At 45.3% G+C, this 24,015-nt stretch overlaps 1 pseudogene; it reads left to right on the forward strand.

Moving 5' to 3' along the window:
- Positions 1-682: 682 nt before the first annotated feature.
- LOC101596546 lies at positions 683-1,517 on the forward strand (annotated as a pseudogene).
- Positions 1,518-24,015: the final 22,498 nt, after the last annotated feature.

Here is a 24,015-nt window from a genome sequence, read left to right on the forward strand (position 1 = left end):
TCACTGAGGAAGCTTGATTAATTCTAGACCTACATCACTCTGTCTTGGGAGCTCTTGGTCCAGAGAGAGTGATGAGTACACACACACACACACACACCACAAACATGCACACCACCACACTCTGCCTTTGCAGACACAGTGGTCTGGGGACCAGAGCAAAGGCATGTGTGAAAGGTCGTGGGAGCCAGGAACAAGCAGTGGGTGGCTCCAGGCTGAGGCAGGTCACCGATGCCTTCCTTCCCAAAGGAAATAACCACATATCAGCATGGGGGGCCTTGAAGCTTGGTTGAGGAATGGGTTGACTCTGAGATATGGTGTCTAGGTTGGAATATCTCCACTGTTCCTTCCTTAAATGGTTGATTGCTTTATTCCTCCATGTATCCTTAGATGTAGCTCTTTTGTTTGTTTTTTCAAGGTAGGTCTCACTCTAGCCCAGGCTGATCTGGAATTCACTATATAGTCTCAGAGTGGCCTCAAACTCACTGCAATCCTCCTATCTCAAGGCATCCCAGTGCTGGGATTAAAGGAGTGCACCACCACACTGGGCTTAGATGTAGCTTTTGATGTCATTACCAGTCACTACTAAGACTCCCAAAAGACCCCCAGATAATTCAGCTACTCAAAGGTAAGTGATATAAAAAAATTCTCGCACTTCTGCCCTTTCGGCTCCCCGAGCAGCATCATGGCAGTTGGCAAGAATAAGCGCCTTATGAAAGGTGGCAAGAAGGGAGCAAGAAGAAAGTGGTTGATCCAGTTTCTAAGAAAGATTGGTATGGTGTGAAGGCACCAGCTATGTTTAATATTCGAAATATTGGAAAGACGCTAGTCACCAGGACTCAAGGAACCAAAATGGCCTCTGATGGCCTCAAGGGGCGCGTCTTTGAAGTGAGCCTTGCTGACCTGCAGAAGATGAAGTTGCCTTCAGGAAGTTCAAGCTCATCACTGAAGATGTTCAGGGCCAAAACTATCTGACTAACTTCCATGGCATGGATCTCACCTGGAACAAAATGTGTTCCATGGTCAAAAAGTGGCAGACCATGATTGAAGCTCATGTTGATGCCAAGACAACCGACGGCTATTTGTTTCACCTGTTCTGTGTTGGTTTTACTAAAAAACACAACAGCCAGGTCCTCAAGACATCCTATGTGCAGCAACAACAGGTCCGCCAGATCCGGAAGAAGATGATGGAAATCATGACCCAAGAGGTGCAGACAAATGACTTGAGAGAAGTGGTTAATAAATTGATTCCAGAAAGCATTTGGAAAGACATAGAAAAGGCTTGCCAGTCTATTTACCCTCTTCATGATGTCTTTGTTAGAAAAGTAAAAATGCTGAAGAAGCCCAAATTTGAATTGGGAAAACTCATGGAGCTTCATGGCGAAGGCAGTAGTTCTGGGAAGGCCACCGGTGACGAGACAGGCGCTAAGGCTGAGCGAGCTGATGGATACGAGCCGCCAGTGCAGGAGTCTGTTTAAAATTCTGGTTTTAATAGTGACAAATAAAAGGTCCTATTTGTGGGGAAAAAATCCTCTGTGTGTGTGTGTCTGTGTGTGATTGTACAGCATGTGTATGGCATGTGTGATGTAGGGTGGACGCACATGTGTGCACAGATGCATATACCCCATGTGTATGTATGTGGAGACCAGCAGAGAATATGAGGCTCCTTTTCTTATCACTCACCTGTGTATTTCCTTCCTTGAGACGGGCTCTCTCCTTCAACCCAGACGTGCATGGCCATGCCCAGCTTTGTGCGTGGGTTCTGGGGAGCTGAACTTGGCAGTCTCCTGCTGAGAGGCCCTCATGGCTAGGCGGCAAGCTCCTGAGCCATCGCCCCAATCCCAAACACTGCTTTTTGATTTCTTGAACTAGACAGAAGGAAGTGAATAGACATATTTTATCCTGGACTCAAGATCCTCAAGATACTGGGCAGCTATGGCTGGAGGCTGCATGTCATTGACATGTGCAGGACTCTGCAGTGAACTCTCCATCACAAGCCAGAGCCTAGAGGGGAAAGAACCAGGCACTGCGGTCTTGGTGAAACATGGCACAGAGGAGCAGCACGCTTGCAGACGGACAAGGCAGATTTAAAGACAGCCCTGTCACTTGTAGCCATGTCAACTTAGGAGCCTCGGCTCCTCATGTGTATCAGGGATATACAGCCGCCACACCACTGGGTCACGTTGATAATTCAAAACAGTAATAAGTTGGGTATGGTGGCTCAAGCTTCTAACCCCAGTACTTGGGAGACTGAGGTAGGAAGATTCATGGGTTCAAGGCCAACCTAGGCTACAGAATGAGTTCCAGGTCAGCCTGGGCTAGAGTGAGACCTTCTCTTAAAAAAAAAAAAAAACTTTAATAAAAAATTCTTCCCAGAAATAAAAACAAGAAAAAACAAAACAAAACAAAATTCTTCCTCAGTTTATTTTGAAACCTACTCAGAGTCGAAATTGAGCTTTGGGCTTTTATCCTGGGCTGAGTTGAAATGGAGTTTCCATACTGCTTTGTAGTGGGCGTGTTATATAATAAACTCACAGAACTGCCAAAGCTTAATTTTTAAGTGCAGCAGCTCCTCTCTCCAGCCTTGTCCATAAAACAACATGAAATAAAACAACCTGTTGGCCTCAGTGGATGTAAGGGTGAGGGACCTTGACACACAAATATCTCAAGTTTCAAAGTAAAAGTTGGTTTCAGTGCTCATTTCTTAGGTCTTCGGCATCGCATAAAGCAACACCTTAAAGGTGCAGAAATACATCGTTTAAACAGGAGGGAGAGGAGGAGGAGGAAGGGGCAGCAGCCAGGGTAAGGGTTCTGTACCAATTTAGCCCTGGCTGCTCCTTTGACCTTGGTTGATAACATCCCTGGTCCAGAAGAACATCTAGACCATAGTGAATTCCCACTACTTTGAAAAACAAGGTTGATGCGCCACCTGAAGAAATTCTAGGCACTGGGTTTGCCAGGTTTCTTTTACCTAATTCTCTATGTATTAGTATCTGCTTCTCGGCAAAGCTCCTAATCCCACTGGCCAAACATGATACAAGTTGTCTTCTTGCATACCTCCTAAATCCTACTGGTTGTTGAGGATAAAATAACCTTAAAGTCTGCAAAGACCACTCATCATTTGGTTTGGCATTGCTAGACTGACTATATATAAATTTTACTTTAAAAACTTTATGATTTATTGATTTATGGGGGCCAGATAGAGAATGAGTGTACCAGGGCCTTCAACCATTGCAAACTAACTCCAGATGCATGTGCCACCTTGTGCATCTGGCTTATGTGGGTCCTGGGGAATAGAACCCAGGTCTACCAGCTTTGCAGGCAAGCATCTTAACCACTAAGCCATCTCTCCAGCCCATATTTTACTTTTTAACTCACTCTCACATTCTGTAGAATCCCCAAGCCAAAGCTGATGTCAGGGAATGGGTGACTTAGCATGGTGTTTGAAGATTCACTGGACTGGCTAGAGATGTAGCCTAACTCAGTTTCCCTGCTAGTTCTGGTACTAGGGCCCAGTTTAGCCTTAGGGCTACAGAAAGAAAGAAGACCAATGTAACTCCTTTTAGAACCTATTTTGTGGCCTCTGACTTGTATAGTCACCCAAAGCCCTGTATGCAGAAAGGCATTCTTTTTTTTTTTGCTTTTTCGAGGTAGGGTCTCAGTCTAGCCCAGGCTGACCTGGAATTCACTATGGTGTCTCAGGGTGGCCTTGAACTCACAGCGATCCTCCTACCTCTGCTTCCCAAGAGCTGGGATTAAAGGCGTGCACCACCACGCCCGGCAGAAAGGCATTCTATTAATGCGTGTGCATATGTATGTGTTCATGTGTATGTATAGTTATACATGTGTGTGCACGTGCAGGTGGAAATCAGAGGACAACCTTGGACATCTTCTTCAGGAATACTGTCTATCGAGACAGGATCTCTGGCTTCTCAGCAAGCTTCAAGGATCCTCCTGCCTCTGCCTCCACAGTGCTAGGATTACAGGTGTGTGCCAATATTTCCACAGGGGTGCTGGGCATCAAACTCAAGTCCTCAGACTTGGAAGGCAAGCACTTTACTGACAGGTATTTCCCCACTCCCCAGAAAGGCAGCTTTATGATAGGCTCTACATTGCAAGCAAGGCACTCAGAGGTGTGTGAGCCATGGCCCATCCCCTCTGTCCAGAGCAGAGGGCAGACAAGGAAGCAGGTGCATATTTAACAAGAGGTTTCCAGAGTGTGCTCCTTGGAGCAGCTACAGCAGCAGCCACTAGGAACTGTCAAAGATGCAAAATTTGGGCCCATCCCATACCTGCTGGGTTGGACATGCTGGAGGTGAACCCAGTGATCTAGAACAAACTTACCAGCTGATTCTGGAACTAAAGTTCCTATTCTGAGCCACTGAAATGATCTACTTACATTTCAAAACTACTTTGTGATATTGGAAAATTATCTTGGCATAATAGTAAACATGCGGAAAACAATTTACAAAATTATATACAAGGGCTAAAGAGATGGCTTAGCAGTTAAGGCGCTTACCTGCAAAGTCTAAGGACCCATGTTTGACTCTCCAGGTCCCACATTAGCCAGACACACAAAGTGATACAAGTGTGTGTGTGGTTGCACATGCGCACAACGTGGTGCACGCATCTGAAGTTCGATTACAGTGGCTGGAGACCCTAGCGTGCCAATTCACTCTCTCCTTTGCTTTGCTCTCCTGTTTTTGCTCTCACTCTCGCTTTCTTGCAAAAAAAAAAAAAAAAAAAACGCCAGTCTGTTGGGCTTGCCTCAAAAAATATACAAAATAATGTCAATTTTGGGGAGCAGACACCACAGAAAAAAGACTAGAATTAAATGCTATGAAATATTAATAGTTCTATTTGGGGTGAAGGTAACTTTGGTTTTCCTTTTATGTAGCTCCAAAATATCTACAGGTTCTGTCTTTATAGGCAGAACTTTATTTTTATACTAGATGATTATGGCAGAAAGCCCTGGCTGCATGGCTAACCCTGTCTGCATGGGTTAGCCCTGTATGCATGGCTAGCCCTGTTTGTTTGGCTAACCCTGTCTGCATAGTTAAGCCCTGTGTGCATGGCCAAGCCTGTCTGTGTGGCTAGCCCTGTCTGCATGGTCAAAGCTATTAAGATCCATTTACACCTGCCCTTCCTAGCTGTCAGGACCTACTCTTCCCTTTCCTCTCCTATGACAAGTTCTAGTACTTGTGTTGATGGTGGGGCTCATCGCAAGCCTGGATTCTCTCCTGCAGAATGGTAGGAATCTATTCATTCAGCTTCCAGTCTAGGAGAGCACCTGCCCAGTGCAAATCCAGGCTAAATGCAGAGTGAGTGTTATACAGAACCGCCCTGAGCATCCTAGCCAGCTGGTTAGATTGTCCCTATTGGAAAAAAAACAAGACTCAGAAGGGTTAAGTAACTTGCTCAAAGATCATGTCAATCATGTCTTTTCAATCTGTACCACTTCAGTAAGAAAAGTATTCAATCCTGGCTTCATTTTAAAGTCTGAGGAAAAGAAAGAAAGAAAGAAAGAAAGAAAGAAAGAAAGAAAGAAAGAAAGAAAGAAAGAAAGAAAGAGAGAGAGAGAGAGAGAGAGAGAGAGAGAGAGAGAAAGAGAGAGAGAGAAAGGAAGGAAGGAAGGAAGGAAGGAAGGAAGGAAGGAAGGAAGGAAGGAAGGAAGTGGTATATGGCATTTGTCTGTGAAGCCTAAGGACCCAGGTTTGATTCCCCAGGACCCACATAAGCCAGATGCACATGGTGGTGCATGCAACTGGAGTACTTTTGTAATGGCCAGAGGCCCTGGTGCATCCATTCTCTCTCTCTCTCTCTCTCTCTCTCTGTATCTGCTTCTCTCTTTCTCTTTCAAAATAAATAAATAATTTAAATTTAAAAATAAGAAAGAAAAGAGGAGAGGAGAGGAGGGAAGAGAAGAGAAAGGGAGAGAAGAGACTAAGTTTCAGCACCACTGAAAATCAACACCATCATGATCTCCAGGAATAACAGCCAGGCACTGGCAATTTACTACTTACTCCAGGGAGTTCCAAGGAGTTGACAGAGATAAACCCTTTGGCACAGTTGCAGTCAGGTTCACATTGTTGGCAGAAAACACCCAACCAAAGGCAACTTGTGGGGAAAAGGTTTTATTTTGGCTTGCAGACTTGAGAGGAAGCTCCATGATGTCAGGGGAAAATGATGGCATGAGCAGAGGGTGGACATCACCCCCTGGCCAACATAAGGGAGACAATAGAAACAGGAGAGTACGCCAAACACTGGCAAGGGGAAGATGGCCATAATACCCATAAGCCTGCCCCCAACAATTCACTGCATCCTAGAAGCGTTAATTCCCAAATCTCCATCAGTTAGGAACCTAGCATTCAGATCATCTATGTTCAAGGGGGACCCCTGAATCAAACCACCACTGAACCCTACACCCTCCCAGCGAGACAGCAAATAGGAAATTCTTGCCGCTTCTGTCTCTTTCCAGGCCTCCAGCTTTAATAGAAGTGTTCCTGCCTATTGCTTATTGTATTTAGTAGACATCACTAAATGCTGTGTGCTTATTATAAGATAATTACTAAGAACACAGTGAGCTGTAGTAGATCAAGGCCAAGATGCTCTATTAGCATGTATGTGTTAATAAAGGATCCCAAGGCTTCAGCCAACTGGGTAAAGCTGTTTACTTTACCTACAGAGGATTTCAAGTATTCACTGGTCAATCTAAGCTATTAATGTGATCACAGACATTACATCCAAGGAAGAGAAAAATGTTGGATTTCTTTTTATAATTTTTTAATTTTTTTTATTGCGCTGGAGAGATGGCTCAGCAGTTAAAGGCACTTGCTTGCAAAGCCTAAGGACCCCAGTCGATTCCTCAGTAAAGCCAGATGTATAAAGTGGCGCGTGTATCTGGAGTTAGTTTGAAATGGCAGAAAGCCCTGGTATGCCCATGTATGTTCTCTCTCTCTCTTTCCCTCCCTTCTTACCCTTTCTCTATCTTTCTCTCATTAGTAAATATTTTATTTATTTATTTGCAAGCAGAGAGAAAGAAAGAGAGAACATGGGTATGCTAGGGCCTCTTGCCACTGGAAAAAAAAAAAAAACTCCAGATACATGTGCCACTTTGTGCATCTGGCTTTAAGTGGGTACAAGGAAATTAATTCCGGGTGGTAGTAGGCTTTGCAAGTAAGTGTCTTTAACTGCTGAGCCATCTCCCCAGTCCTTAAACCAAGGTTTTAAATACATGACCTTGGTTAACCATCGTAGCACCAATTGTTGGCAAAGTTTTAATCAAAGCACATCACTTGACATGTACTGTCTACCCGTGCTGTTGCAGTCAGTGTTCCCAAGGAGGTCTCCTGGCAGCCTCCTTGGTCCTGTAGCCACTAGATGGTGCACCTCCCAAGACGTTAGCCCTGACTTGGGGCTCCATTCGTCACTGCGCAATAACTAGAAGTAAATCAGAAGAGGTTTGCCAGAGGCAGCAGATAGAAACGTACAACTCAGACTGGAGAGAGCTTGGTGCCTGCACAAGCATGTGAGCCTTACTAAGGGGGCTTGAGGCCGACTAAGCTCAAATCTCCAGAGCCCACACGAAACAGCTGGGAAGTGGCCATGTGCATCAGGGAATTGCTCAGAGCTTGCAAAGAAAAAAGAAAAACAAAACTCTGGGATCAGTAAGAGAATGAGAAAAAGACGGGGCAGAAAGCCATGGGTTATATAGCGGGACACACAACTTTCTGCTCCTGCCACCATAGGAAAGTACCCCCAGCCTGTGGCAAGTTCATGGGGTACCCCATACACCATATGCACATGCCACGCACACATACACACCATAGTGCACACGTGCATGTGTGTGTGCACACACTACATTATACACCAAAAAATTCAAAAAATAAAATATATGACTCCCCGTTAAATTAGAATTTCAGATAAACAAAATACAACATGGAACATACTTGTACTAAACTGGGGACTTTTGGACATAAATAGCTGTTAGCTTTTGCAAGTGCCAGAATTTCTGGTGTCATGCTGGAAAACTCAGAGCAGCATGACACAAGCCCGTAATTATTATAGCGCAGTCACAGCTATTGTGTGACATCATCTTCAAGGTTCAAACCCTTCCTGTCCGGGAGCCTTCTCCTCCCTAGCTTGCCCCACTCCACTGAGCTCTGGCCCTGAGCATGTCACTTGTATCATCAACAAGACAAAAACTTCTGAACACTCCAGCCAACCCTCCCTTGCTTTTTTTTTTTTTTTTTTTTTTGGTTTTTCAATTTTTCAAGGTAGGGTCTCACTCTAGCCCAGGCTGACCTGGAATTCACTATGGAGTCTCAGGGTGGCCTTGAACTCACGGCGATCCTCCTACCTCTGCCTCCCGAGTGCCGGGATTAAAGGCGTGTGCCACCACACCCGGCCCTCCTTTGCTTTTCTTGGCAATGCCTGATGTGATTTACCTCATGCCTCCTGCACTACTTTAAGGCCTACAACCCAACAAAAGGCTTATATGTTGGTCCAAATTTAATGTCATGTTTATTCCATTTAAGCATGTAAAGTTTTATATCACACTCTCTGCCCATAGCTGACATCTCCTGGACAGCCTCAAGTTGAGCACTGCATGGAGAAAGGATGTGAAAGAGAAATTTTATCTATATACTACTTGGCTTTCCATTTTTACTTTTTTTATTGAATGTTTACATAATGTATTTTGATTATAATCCCCTTCCATTATCTTCTTTTGTCCTACATCTCCCATCCACCCTCCAGTGAATCCCTTCTTGTCCAGCTGGTTCCTTTTCTACTTTGATGTCTTTTTCCCCTCCTCCATCATTCATGAAAGGATGGAAATTTTTTTAAATATTTACTTATTTATTTGAGAGAGGGAGAGAGAAAGAAAAAGAGGTGGGGCGGGGAGAGAATGGACATATGTACCAACTTGCACATCTGGCTTACATGGGTACTGGGGAATCAAACCTGGGTCCTTAAGCTCTGCAGGCAAGTGCCTTAACTGCTAAGCCGTCTCTCCAGCCCAGGATGGAAATTTTGATGGGCCCAATATTGTGCAGGTTTTGCACAGTTGCTAGGTCATAAATGCAATGGTCACTTTATGTCTGGAAGGCAGCATTTCAAGGCCTTCCTTTCCCATCCTTTCGCTCTCACATGCTCTCTGTCTCTTCTGCAATGTTCCCTGAACGGGGCTCTTTCTTGATACACGTTGGCCATTCTCCTAGCTTGAGCACAGGCTCTCTCCAGCATGGGACTTTCTCTATGGCATCCTCAATAGAAAGAAACATGGCGTCCACCCTGAATCAGGGTCCCACTCAATGTACTGTCCAGACTACTGTTCCAGTTTTGTAAGCCAAGCTATGCTTCATGGGTCTCCCTGTATGGCCACTGGGACCCTGGGATAGAATGGGAAGAAGAAAGAAGAAGGAGAAGGAATTGGAGAAACTCCATCTAGAAAAGTCACCTTGGAGGCCACCCAGTCAGAGGACAGTTTGGTACCAGATGACTCTCTACTGATGCCTGGGGAGGCCTGAAGGACTCAGGCTCAGCCCCCATTCCTGCTGCCTTGCAGGGAACACTCATTCCTTACTCCACTCCACATCTTCTGGAGAAGCATCGTCTTGCTTTCTTCCTGAACTAAAAGTAGAGTAGCCCCATGGGATGCTGCCTCTACCACAAAGTGGAAAAGAAAGAAAGAAAGAGAGAGAGAGATAAAGAGAGAGAAAGATAGATAGAAAGAAAGAAAGAAAGAGAAAGAAAGAAAGAGAAAGAAAGAAAGAAAGAAAGAAAGAAAGAAAGAAAGAAAGAAAGAAAGAAAGAAAGAAAGAAGAAAAGATGACATTCATTTAACAAGGGAAGGAAGGGCACTTGGGGCCAGGGACCTCTTGGTAGCACACCCGGACAAGTGGTGTACTTTCTTGTACCCTGGGGAATTTAGAGCCCACCACGAGGTTTCTGTTACAGAATGGTTCCCCTTGCTTCCTCCTAGTGATTTATTCATTTTCTGGTGGTGAGGATCAAAACTCGACGCTTGTCATGTGCTCTGCAACTTAGCTCTACCTGCTCTTGGGGACTCCTCTTGTTGACTTTTGCATGTGTGTGTATATGTGGTGTGTGTGTGTGTGCATGTTTGTATGTGTCTGGTCACACATATGTGTATGCATATGCATGCATGTGTGTATGAATGTCTGTGAAGGCCAGTAGACACCAAATGTCTTTCTCAATCACTCTGCACCTTAGTCTTTGAAACAGGCTCTCTCGCTGGATGTAGAGCTCACCAACTCAGCTCTTCTCGCTCGCCAGCGAGTCCCAAGAGCTCTCTGTCTCCACCTCTCCAGTGCTAGGATTGCAGGCACGTGCCATGATGCTTGGCATTTTGCCTGGGCTCTGAGGGTACAAACTCAAGCCCTCATTCTTGTGCAGTAGGCACACTTACCCACTGAGCCATCTCCCCAGGCCAAACAGACTCTTATTAATACACCCACACCTAGAAACATTTGAGTCTCAAATGAATACCCTGCTTGGCAGCCTGATAAACATAGTCAGACCGTGACATGGCTGAAACATTTTTACAAACACTTTATTTACAATGGACAGGGGACATTTTGGCTCTGTGCGAGATCCTAAATTCCAGATGCACATGAATAAGCCCAAGTAGAAATGCAGCCTGCATTTTTCAGACACTCCTCGCAATCCCCAAGACCCATATAATCCTAGAGGACGCGGAGCAGCTCTACTTGGGAAGAAAGGGTAAATTTCAAGACAGATTGAAGTGAGTCATCCTTACTCGTCTCTGAGAGGTTCCTTCCCAGTCCAGGAACTCTGCCAGTCTGCACACACTCATTCCACACACATTGTTGAGCACCTTTTGTGTGCCAGGTGCTGCAGATAAAAATACCAAATCACTTTGCAAATGAGAAAGTTTGCTCCAGTTCCAAAGATAACGTAGCAAAAGATGCAGCCAAGATTTTTCTTTTAATTTTTTAATTTTTATTTATTTATTTGAGAGCTACAGACTGAGAAAGAGGCAGAGAGAGAGAGAGAGAGAGAACGGGCGTGCAAGGGCCTCCAGCCACTGCAAATGAACTCCAGATGTGTGCGCCCCCTAATGCATCTGGCTAACATGGGTCCTAGGGAATCGAGCCTTGAACCAGGGTCCTTAGGCTTCACAGGCAAGCGCTTAGGGCTAAGCCATCTCTCCAGCTCCGCAGCAGAGATTTGTAACCCAGCAGTCTGGCTGCAGAGAAATCGAGGTATCTGGCCATTAGAGGAACTTTCATGACAATGAGAATTCAGCCTCTTGTTCTCAGGGAGATTTTAAAGGAGTGAGAATAGATAAGTCTATCAGTAGTTCAGTAGTTCAGTAGTTCAGCAGCACTAGGGGTAAGGCAGGAAACCATTGGAGATAGAACCAACAGCTTGGAAGCAGCTAAGGTGAGGAAGGTTTCCTTAATGAGTTTGCAAGACAAGCCCTGGGCAAGGAGAGGAAGAAATACGTCCTTGCACGGAGAAAACAAAGGTACCATTTCTGTTATGGTAAGGACTGGAAATGAGGCTCAGTGGTACAGAGTATTTGCTTAGCATGCCCGAGCCTTGGGTTTAATTCTCAGCACAGTTTGTGTGTGTGTGTGGCGGGGAGGGAGGCAAGAGCTATAAAAGATGAAGCATTTGGGACCAGAGAGATGGGCAGTGGTTAAGTGTGCTTGCATCTTAAGCGCGAGGGCCTCTCAAGCTGGAGACTGCCAAGTTCAACACCCCAGGACCCAGGTAAACAGCAGGGCATAGCGATGCACGTCTGTAACCACAGTCCACTGGTGGGGGAGGAAGCGGAAATCAGAGAATCACTGGAGCTTGCTGACGGACAGCAGCTTCTGGTTGAGGGAAAGGCTCCACCTCAAGGAAACACATAGATAAGAGACATGAGGACCTACAATGTGCTCCTCTAGACTTTGTGGACATGTGTACGGGGCATGCACATCTGCACACACACATGCATGCGGCAAGTATCGCATGCACATACTGCCTAAGGTGTTTAAACTAAGAGGCCAGGGCAATGTAAAACTTGACCGAGTTCATTTGAGCAACACCATGGAAAATGAATTGGAAGGAACATGAGCACAAGCTGAAAACATTCAAGCTCATCTACCCCACCCATTGCTCCCCAATATGCACAGACAATACGCACTGTGCCCTGGCAGTACCTCCCTTTACTATCTCCCTGTGTTGACTCTTGTCTTCCGTACATTCACTCCCGTGTGAACAGGCTAGGGAAAGTTGCTTTGTAGGTATGAGAACCGAGCTCTTGAACTGTCTTCATTTTGCCGTCAGGGAAGTTTCTTTGTTCCCTTTCTTTTCCTTCCTTCCCTCCCTCCCTCCCTCCCTCCCTCCCTCCCTCCCTCCCTCCCTCCCTCCCTCCCTCCCTTCTTTCTTTCTTTCTTTCTTTCTTTCTTTCTTTCTTTCTTTCTTTCTTTCTTTTTTTCTTAAATAGAGTCTTCCCATATAGACCAGTCTGGCCTCACACTTGAATTCCTATTGTCCCCACCTCCTGAGCACCAGGCATTACAGGTATGAAATAGGTAGGTAGTGTAGACTCTGCCCTCAGGGCATGGGGAGCAGAGTCAGATCCTCTGCAGGGAGTCTCTGAGGAGCTAATACATACAGCTGTGAGGGTGAAACCTAAATTGCAATGGAGACCCCAGCATGCTGGAGATGCCAGGACCGTAGAACATATGCTGAAGAAGTTGATGGTACCAAGTACAGCCAGCCCAAGAGAGAAGATATGCACATTCTGTGACTTAGCCATTCTGTTCCCAGATAAATTTCCAATAGAAAAGTGTATGTAAGTTCATTAAAAGATATGTACACAGCAGGATAATTATCAATAGCTTAAAATTGGATATTACAGAAATACCCCTCAATAGTAGAATGAATAAATTATGGCATAGTGACAAAATGAGATATGATCCAATAAGTATAAATGAATTATTGTCACAAGCAACAACATGAACATCAAAAACATAATAAATGAAAGAAATAATACGTGAAAGATTTTTATATTTTGTGATATTTCCATAAAATTAAAAAATGTAAGCAATGTGTTTCAAAGACATGCTTGGTTTATATTGGGGTGGTGTTGTGGCTGGGTAGAACTGATGGAGTTCCAGAGAGATTTCTGACGTTCTCGCAATGTTTTAGCTTGTGATGTGTCTCCTGGTTGCATAAGCACATTCATTTTGTGGAGTCATCCATCTACACACTTGTGATCTGTGCACTTTTCTGCATGTAGCAGATTATGTTTTGATTAAAAGTTAGCCAAAAGATTGTTGCTATGGGAGTTAAATAAGATCATAAATTTAAAAACTGGCTTAGGACCTAGAAAGGTGGTTCAGTGGTTAAAGGCACTTGATTGCAAACCTGCTAGCTCAGGTTCAATTTCTCAGCCCCCCATGGAAAGTTGAATGGGCAGGAAATTCATTTGCAGTGGCAAGAGATTCTAGTATTCCAACACACACACACACACACACACACACACGAGAGTAATAATTAATTAAAAATGAACCAATCAATAAATAACCTCCATTAAATCTTAATTGTTGAATTTCATGTTAACAGAGAGCATAATTAGCTAAATGAAACACTCACTTAGCAGCACCCAAAGAAATTTTTTTTAAATTTTTTGTTACTTTTTTATTTATTTGAGAGCAACAGACAGAGTGAGAAAGAGACACAGAGAAAGAGAGAGAGAGAGAGAGAGAGAGAGAGAGAATGGGCACGCCAGGGCTTCAGCCCTGCAAACGAACTCTAGATGCATGCGCCCCCTTGTGCATCTGGCTAACGTGGGTCCTGGGGAATCGAGCCTCAAACCATGGTCCTTTGGCTTCACAGGCAAGCACTTAACCGCTAAGCCATCTCTCCAGCCCAAAAGAAAATTTTAAAAACTGAATCACACCTACTTAGGAAGACCATTATTTAAAAAAAAAAAAAAAAGAAAGAAAGAAAAGAAAAGAAAATGAGAAGTGTTGCCAAGGATATGGAGACACAGGGCTGTAGATATGGCTCAGTGGTTAAGGAACTTGCCTGTGAAGCCTAATGTCCCAGGTTCAATTCCCCAGTACCCGTGTAAGCCAGATGCACAAAGGGGCACATGCATTTCAAATTTGTGTGCAGCAGCTGGAGGCTCTGGTGCACCCATTCCCTTTGTCTCTCTCTCTTTTCTCTCCCTCGCTGCTTTCAAATAAATAAATATTTCTTTAAGAGGCATAAAAAGGGGATGAGAGATGGCTCAGCAGTTGAGGTACTTGTTTGTAAAGCCTGATAGCCTGGGTTCAATTCCCACTAAGCAGCATGCATCTAGAGTTCATTTGCAATGGTGGGAAGCCCTGGAGCTCCCATTCTCTCTCTCTTCTTGTAAATAAATAAATAAAAGTATATATATTTTTAAAGCATGGCCCAGGTGTGGTGGCATATGCCTTTAATCCCAGCACTTGGCAGGGGGTAGGGGGAAAGGTAGGAGGATCAGTGTGAGTTCGGGGCCACCTGCGACTACATAGTGAATTCCAGGTCATTCTGGGCTAGAATGAGACCCTACCTCAAAAAAAAAAAAAAAAAATAGCCAAGCATGGTGGCACACGCCTTTAATCCCAGCGCTTGGGAGGCAGATGTAGGAGGATCGCTGTGAGTTCAAGGCCGCCCTGAGACCCCATAGTGAATTCCAGGTCAGCCTGGGCCAGAGTGAAACCCTACCTTGAAAAACCAAAAAAAGAAAAAATTTAAAAAGCGTGCATGGCCACTCTGGAAAACGGCATGGCAACTCCTCAGAAACCCTGAGCAGGGCCAGCTGTGTGATGCAGCAATTCTGCGTCTGTACACCACCCCAAAACAATGTGAAGCAGTGACTTGAAGAGATACTCAAAAAACCTCATTCGTAACAAAAATACTCACAACAGCCCAAATGTCCAAAGACAAATAAGTGTACAGACAAAATGTGGTATTTTCATATACCAGAATGCTATTCACTGAGCCTTAAAAGGGAATGTGATTCTGACCCTGGCCCTGCCACTTGGATGAAGCTTAGAGACACTGTACTATGTGAAATAGGTCAGACACCGAAGAACAAACACTGTACTTTCCCCTATCATTGGCACTATTGCCTTTGACATAAGTCACGTGACCTAGACAGACATTGATCCATTTCTACACTCAATCTATTTTCTAACTTTAGGCCAAAATACCACTCGAGTCTTCATTACCGCAGTTTTACCTTAAGGTATGGCAGACAGGGGTGTGATATTCCCACTCTGTTCCGCTTCAAGATTGCCAAGGCTGCTTGCGTTTTGGTGTGTATTTAGACTCCTCTGCTTATCCGCTTCCATTAACAAAGCAAGAACCAAACTGAGGGCTCACTGGGCCAGACAGAATGACATTTATTTAGCTGTAATTCTAATCAGCCTGACTACATAGCAAGACTGTCTCAAGATCCTATCATGCCCTCCAAGGCTCAGGGGACTTCGTGGAAGAGGTGATGGAGAGACCTGAAAAAGCCAAAGGACGGGGACGAATGCTCAGCATGCTATCGTCTGGACATGAAGTGACCGCTGCACCCATGGACCTCACAGTGACTATTGTCACCTTCACAAGACCTACATGATATTGGACCCCCTCAACCTATTATCATGGATAATGGAAGAGGGCAGAACAAGATGTTAAAATAGAAAGATTAGTTAATAAAAAGAAGAGGTTCAGCTGGACTTGGTGGTGCATGCCTTTAATCCCAGCACTCAGGAGGCAGAGGTAGGAGGATCGCTGTGAGTTTGAGGCCACCCCGAGACTACGTAGTGAATTCCAGGTCAGCCTGGGCTGGAGTGAGACTCTACCTCAAAACAACAACAAAAAAAAAAGGAAAGAAAAAGAAAGAAAGGGGGGGTTAGTGGAAAGGGGAGGGGAAAAGGAAGATAATGAGAGGGGATTATGATCAAAATACATTATGTACATGTATGACAATTGTCAATAAATGTTTTTATTAAACAGACTCTCAAGGGGCTGAAGAGCTGGCTCAGCAGTGAGGCACTTGCCTGCAAAGCCTGAAAGCCCGGGTTCCAATTCCCAGCTCCCATGGAAAGGCAGATGCACAAAGTGGCACATGCATCTGGAGTGTTTTCAGTGGTGGAAGGTCCTGGCGAGTCCTCTCTTTTCTCTCTTTCTTCTTGCAAATGAATAAATAAATAATATTCTCAAAATGCGCAAAAAGAGAAGGGGGAAGAGAAGAATAAAGGAAACAGAACTGTGTGTGGCGGCGCCCACCTTTAATCCCAACACTTGGGAGGCAAAGGTAGGAGGCTCGCTGTGAGTTTGAGGCAAGCCTGAGACTACGTAATGAATTCCGGGTCAGCCTGAGCTAGAGTCAGATTCTACCACAAAACAAACAAAACAAAACAAAACAAAACAAAAAAAAAAAACCAACAGAAAGAAAGAGCTAGAAAACAACAAAACAGCTGAGATTTTGAGTGGAATTAATTTTCATTCTTTGAATCAATTAGAGGAGAGTAACATGCTTTGAATTGGGACCACCTCTTTATGGAAAGGAGTAAGCCCAGGTTTGGGGAGATTAAGACAGGATTCGCACCTACCCACACTTTTCTGTCTGCCTTCAAAGCCTGCACACTAGGAAGACTGAAGTGTTTCTGTGCTCCAGCCACCCACTGCCTCCCGAAGACATTGTATCGTGCACACTTTCATCTCCTTAGCAACTAGCTCCCAGCCAGGGCTAGAAAATGCTCAAGACTCAAACAACTTGTTAAATTGGTGAGTGAGGGAGTGAGTCACTAGTTGCCCAAAACACAATGGTGTACTGAAAGCTAACTGCATTCATATTCCCTTAGATACAAATTCTTGAATAAAACCAACATTAAGAAAAATTTGGTTTTATTACATTTAAACCCAGGGCCTCCAGCCTCTGCAAATGAGCTCCAGATGCGTGCGCCCCCTTGTGCATCTGGCTACATGAGACCCCAAACCTTATTGGATGCCCTCTATCTAACTCATCCTCTGCCCTGACTGACAGGGAGAAACAGTCACCGCAGCAGCTGACCAGTGTCACTGGGTGTAAAGGAACCTCGCTGGATGTAGCCTGCCCTGTGTCCCTTGCCCTCTGACAACATCCTCACCTTCTTCCTTGGCTGGACTTTTCTCCTCTGCACCTGGCATGGTCCACCCACCTCTGACTGCCAGGTGGGTAGGGACTGGTCAGTCTATAGCTTCTTTCCTGGGGCTGAAATCTCGAGCAAAGAGCAAATTAAGCAGAGACCGGATGAAGCACCCCAGCCAGCACTGACCGTGCAGCCTCCTGGGGGTCACTGCTGAGGCGCCGCTAGCCATGAGCCCGAGCTTCCTGTCAACGTCTCAAGTACCTGCTAAATCTCCAAGGCATTAACTAAGATGTCCCTTGCTTCCAAGACACAATTTTCTCTCTCTTTAAAACATATTTTATTTATTTGCAGATGGAGAGATGATGAGAGACAGAGATAGACAGAAAGAATGGGTGCACTAGGGCCTCCAGCCACTGCAAATAAACTCTAGATGCATGCGCCACTTTGTGCATCTGGCTGTACATGGGTGCCAAGGAGTCAAATCCCAGTTGTTAGGCTCTGCAAGCACCTTAACCACTGAGTCATCTCCCCAACCCCGTTTGGATGCTTTTGAGCAGATGCAAAGTCAGAAACACTACAGAGTAAAGCAGGTCTCAAACATGTTCTTTCCAAGACCAGGTTAGGACAAGATCTCTGATGAGCCAGGGTGTTGTCCTGAAGCTAATAAAGCCAGAATCTCATTAACTTCGCAGGATGTCATTTTGTAGGAGAATCCTCAAGACTGGCTCACAGTGGTTTGCCATAGGAATTTCAACTGCCCAAAGTCACATTCACAGGCAGAAAGCTGGCAAAGGGGCATTCTCCTAGGAGTGCATGTGGTACAGCTGCATCAGACAAACCACGTGGGGGATTCGCCAGAGAGAAGAGCTGGGGCCACAGAGGACAAGGGGCCAGGGAACCTTCTGGAGAACAGGACTGGAGGAAGAAGCCATACACTTACCACCAGGACATGAAATCTATGTGATTTCTGGCAGAGTGTGATATAGGCTATGAAGCAGCGAGCCTTAAGGGTTGCTTCACTTCCCGAATGAGAGTCTCTACTACAGTACCTTGTGTCCTCTCCACTGCTCTTACTGGGGACAGCATGTCACACTCAGATGGATGAAATCATGTCTTCATTCTGGGGGAAAGAGGAGGGGAATGTTTTTACAGGGATGCGTACAAGGATGTAGGTGAGTGTGGGTCCTGAGAGGGGAGTTGTACTGGGCATTGGCTGTTTTGGTAATTGTCCTCCTCCATTCAGCTCACTCCTCTGACGGAGCAGCCCGCTCCACACGCACACAGGCTGGCAGCCCAGCCCTATCTGGCTCTCTAGGCATGGGCTTGGACTCTCGTAAGCAAATCAGCATATCCTATTTCCAGCTATGTCAACAGAACTAATGATGTGTGAAACCAGTATGGAGAAAGAAAAGTTTCCTCGTTTCTCTCCCCATCCCTCCTCAAAGGAAATGGCTGGGTGTTCCATCTCTCTTTCCCTGGGTGGCATCGTGTGAAGACGCGAGACTTACAGGCACTGCGGGCGTTTGTGGTCACAACAACCCACTGAAGGCCGAGAATGAAGCCAAATCTAAAAGCACAGATGGCAGATGGGGAGAAGGCCTGGGTGACGTTGCTTGAGTCTCGTCTTCCTCTAAGTTGGTCCCACCTCTCGTCTCCTCAGGTATATCCCCTTGTTATTGAAGGCTGAGCTGGCTTCAAATCCCTGCCATAGCATACGGGGCTCTAACCCACACTTCAGCATGATGAGTACTTTTTAATCTATCCTTTTTTTTTTTTTTTTTTTTTTGAGGTAGGGTCTCACTCTAGCCCAGGCTGACCTGGAATTCGCTATGTAGTCTCAGGCTGGCCTCAAACTCACAGCAATCCCCCCACCTCTGCTTCCCAAGTGCTAGGATTAAAGGCATATGTCACTACAAGAGAGAAAGAGAGAGAGAGAGGGAAAATTGGTGAGCCAGTCACTGCAATCAAACTCCAGATGCGTGCACCACCTTGTGCGCATGTGTGAACTTGCACACTTGTGTCATCTTGTGCATCTGGCTTACATGGGACCTGGAGAGTTGAACATAGGTCCTTAGGCTTCATAGGCAAGCACCTTAACTAAGCCTTTTCTCCAGCCCCCCTTTTTTTCAAATCTTTTAATAAAGACTAAAAAGGGAACTGGGAAGATATCTCAGTGGGTAAAGTTCTTGCTCTCTAAGCATGAGGACCCAAGTTAAATCCTCAGTACCCACATCCAATGTCAGGGGCACAGTGGCACAAGCCTGTAGTGTCATGGAGGCATTCACAGGAGGACCCAAGAGGGTTGCTGGCCAACTAGTCTAGTTGAATTGACGAGCTCCAGATCAGTGAGACATCCAGTCTCAAAAACAGGTCGGTGGTGTTCCTGAGGACAACACCCAAGGTTGTCCTCTGGTGTCCACCTGAGCACGTGCGCACGCACGCACACACACACACACACACACACACACACACACACACACACACAGAGGTGTGCCTGCCCACACACATATAAACACATGTACACACGAGCATGTATACTACATCCACACATGCAACAATCATAGTACTCAGGGACATTGCAGAGGAGGTGGCAGAAAAAAATATTGTTACTGGAGCTGGAGAGATGGCTTAGCGGTTAAGGCGCTTGCCTGTGAAGCCTAAGGACCCAGGTTTGATTCCCCAAAATGCACATAAGCCAGATGCACATGATAGCACCTGAGTCTGGAGTTGATTTGCACTGGCTGGAGGCCCTGGTACACCATTCAATCTTTCTCTCATAAATAAATTAATTAATTAAAGTAATAAATAAAACGTTTTTTTTTTAAAGTCTCATATTGCAGCAGAGGCTGCGGGAACCCATCCATCACAGAACATCAGCTCTGTGAGAGAAAGTAGTAGACACAGACCAGCCCACGTGATATCACTCCAGCCTCGCAATCTCCCCAGCAGTGCCTGGGTTTGACCTCCTAAGCCCCCGACCCTGTTGCTCCTGCAGGAGGGTGGAGAACTCTGTTTGAGATGTCTGCGGGGCAATCATGCAGGTAGATCATGTTCCTTGTGGTTTCATTTGGTTTTATGGGGAGGGAGTCTGTGATCTTAGTTGGAACTATTTATGCTTTAAGGAGAGAAACTCAGGAGGTGGAGACATGTCATTAGGTCACCCACTCCCAGGGACCTTCTTAATTCAGCAAGTCCTTCCCTCTGGCCCCTCCTCTGTCAGTTTGCCCTTACATGGGGCAGGGAGGAGTGGGGGCTGTATGGATGGACCTGGCCTCCAAAGCCCATGTGGGGGAGTAAATTACAAGCAAATGCGCCTACAAGATGGGGCAGCCACTCTACCCTGGCGGCAAGCAGAAGGGCTGGTCTCAGCAGGTGTTGAGGGGCTTCCAACCCTCTTGTGGTCTTGTCCATGCAGTGTCCAAGATTTGCAGACTGTAGCCCATTTTTCCCACACCCTTCTCACAGTTACCCATGTCTTTTTTGCAGGAGTTGCTGAAGCCCAGCCACATCCCGCTTGTAAACTTAGCAGGCTGGGGCATTATCCAAGACCACCTTCTCCAAAGGACCATGACTGTGTCTTATCTATCTCTGAATCCTCATCTCAAGTACAAATCATGGCCAACAGCTAGGACTTGATACATTTTTATGGACTGTTTTACTGTCTGGGTCTTTAGGGCAAATTGGATTCAAGTCCAACATTTGAACTTGCAATTCCTTCAGGCCACAGAGAGAGAACAAAGGGCATGAGATGCTCACAGACATTGGATAGTGTCCAATCTGATTCCCCAGTAACTCTTCCAGGTACCAAAATAAAATACTTTACATTAGCACACTCGCATGATGATCTACAAAGCCCTTGGGTTGATACCCAGCCATTCATCTCTGAAACCACAAGCCTGGCACAGCTAGGCCCACCTCAGAGATGAGGGTACTGAAACACAGAGGGGTGAGGTGGTTGGCCCAAAGTCACACAGCTCGTAAGTGGCAATGACAGGACTCAAACCCAGGTGTTTTTTGGTTTTTTTTGTTTTTTTCTAAATAAATTCAGGGTTGTTCCTGCTGCTTGGTAACAGGGATGTATCTTTATTCCTGCCTTTTCAGGGACCCCAAGGGACTATAAGAGGAGAAGAAAGATGATGCTGCCATGGGAAATCCCTGACTCCTGAGAAGTGGAGCAGGAAATGAGGGTGATGGTGAGGGTTATCACCAACTGTCTCTGCTGCAGTGTCCACTGCCAAGGAGACCCGGGCTTCAAGCTCCTCGCCTACTCAGACCCCCTCCTTTGGGTCGAGTTCATGGGTGTCATCGCCTGGTGGACAACAGCCCTAAAATTGTGCATGACAACGAGTCAAGGTGATGAGTAATGCCCTTTCAATAGTAAGAATCAAATATTGCCCAACCGTTTTAACAGCAATCAAATTAGCATTCTCTAAATCATTGTTATTTTGAAAGGGATCAAAAAATCACATCATCAAAGCTTGGAACAGTGGTATATCCCTATAATTCCAGCATTTGAGAGGTAGAAGCAAGAGGACCAAGGGTTTGAGACCCAGCCTTGACTACATAGGAATTTGAGGCCAGCCTGGGCTATAAAAGACACTGACTCAAAAAAAAAATATGCTATCAAAATATAGGAAAGAACTTTAAAGCTGTGATATGTTCAAGTTGTTAATTTTTAAAAATATTTTAGTTATTTATTTGCAATGAAAGAGAATGGGCATACCAGAGCAGCCTATCACTGCAAACTAACTCCGGATGCACGCATCACTTTAAGCATCTGGCTTTACACGGGTACCCAGGCTTTTCAAGCAAACACCCTTTAACCACTGAGCCATCTCTTCAGCCCAAGTAGTTAATATTTTTAGAGATGCTTTTTAAAATATATTCTTCTTTATTTGCAAGCAGATAAAATAGAGAGAGGAGAGACAGAGTGAATCGGCATGCCATGGCCTCCAGCCACTACAAATGAACTCTAGATGCAGGCACCATCGTGCATCTGACTTTGTGTGGGTCCTGAGGAACTGAACCCGAGTCATTAGGCTTTGCAGGCAAGTGCCTTTGCTACTGAGCCATCTTTCCAGCACAATTTTTTCAAATTACTATTTCTTTGGACTTTGTCATATTTGTGGCATTTGTTGGCTTTTAAAATATATTACTTTGGGGCTGGAGAGATGTCTTAGCAGTTAAGCACTTGCCTGTGAAGCCTAAGGACCCTGGTTCGAGGCTCGGTTCCCCAAGACCCACGTTAGCCAGATGCACAAGGGGGCACACGTGTCTGGAGTTCGTTTGCAGTGGCTGGAGGCCCTGGCGTGCCCATTCCCTCTCTCTCTCTCTCTCTCTCTGTGTTGCTCTCAATTAAATAAATAAACAAAATAAAATAAACAAATAAAAATATATTACTTTGTTCTTTTATTGAACTTATTTTGGGGGGGGGTGTGTAGTGCATGCAGGCTGTGACCATGGAGGTCAGATGACAACTTTCCAGCATCAGTCTTCACCTTCTATCTCATTTGAAGCAGGCTCTGTGGTTCTTGTCTTTATTTACTTCTGTGCACACCAGGCTAGCTAGGCCATGAGTTTCTGGAACATTCCCCTGTCTGTCTCTGTCTCCCATCTTACTATCACTGTGCTGAGATTACAGAAGCCTGGCTTTCAACTTCTTACATGGAATCTGAAGATTCATACTCAGATACTCATGCATGCCTGTCAAGTACTTTATTCACTGAGCCATCTCCCCAGCACCTGGCCTGGAACTAACGGCTCTCCTACCTCAGCCTCCTCAGTGCTGGAGTAACAGGTGTGCACCACATGCCCAGCCATCAAGTCTAAACATAAGCAAATGTTTGTTTTTTTAACCAACTCACTGTGATTTAGCACCCTTTACTGTTCAAGAAAGAGTTGTCAAATTAGAAAAGTATCAGGCCCCATACAATTTGCATCCATGCCTGCATAGATCATGACATTTAATTATTATAACTATGAAACTACTACTGTTATTGCCTTCCTTTTATAGATGAAGAAAATAGGGTTCAGAGGTGAGCATCTCCCTTCCTCCTCCATAAACTGGTGAGGAGCAAAGCCTGATTTCAAACTCAGATCGCACCCAAAGCCTAGGCTTACCCTATAATGCCATCACTACTATAAACCGGTATTGGAATTCATCTATGGTTTAGACCTTTCATGTGTTGGGAAACTATAGGGTTTGTTGTGGTTGTTTATTTATTTTTTGGTTTTGCTTTTTGTTTATTTTTTTATTTTAGAGAGGGGGGAGATAGAGATAGAGGGGGCTCACTAGGGCCTCAGCCACTACAATTGAGCTCCAGAAATTTGTGCCACCTAGTGGGCATGTGCAACCTTGGGCTTGCCTCACCTTTGTGTGACTGGCTTACATGGGATCTGTAGAGTTGAACATGGGTCCTTAGGCTTTTCAGTCAAGCGCCTTAACCACTAAGGCATCTCTCCAGCCCTTGGTTTTGTTTTTTGAAACAGTGTCTCATGTAGCCCATGTTGGCCTTGAGCTCAGAGTGTAGCTGAAACTGTCCTTGAACACCTTGATCCTCCTGCCTCTACCAAAGTGCTGAGCTGACAGGCATGTACCACTACACACAGCTGGGAATCCGTAACTGTAAAATGTATCCACAATCCCTTTAATAGTCTTCTTCAAGAAGGTAGACTGAACCTCTCTCCTTGCATGAGATTGGACTTAACTGCTTTCAACAAACAGAATATGAGGGAAACAAGAGCACCATGGCCTGTTGGGGCTTCTGTCTTGCTCTCTAGGATTCCTCATTCTGGGGAAGCTAGCTAGCATGTCATAGAGATGCTCAGGTCCTGTTCCCCTGCACCAGAAGGTGTGCACACTGAAAACCTTTCTCCT

This window comes from Jaculus jaculus, chromosome 9 (assembly GCF_020740685.1).
Source record: "Jaculus jaculus isolate mJacJac1 chromosome 9, mJacJac1.mat.Y.cur, whole genome shotgun sequence".
Lineage (NCBI taxonomy): Eukaryota > Metazoa > Chordata > Mammalia > Rodentia > Dipodidae > Jaculus > Jaculus jaculus.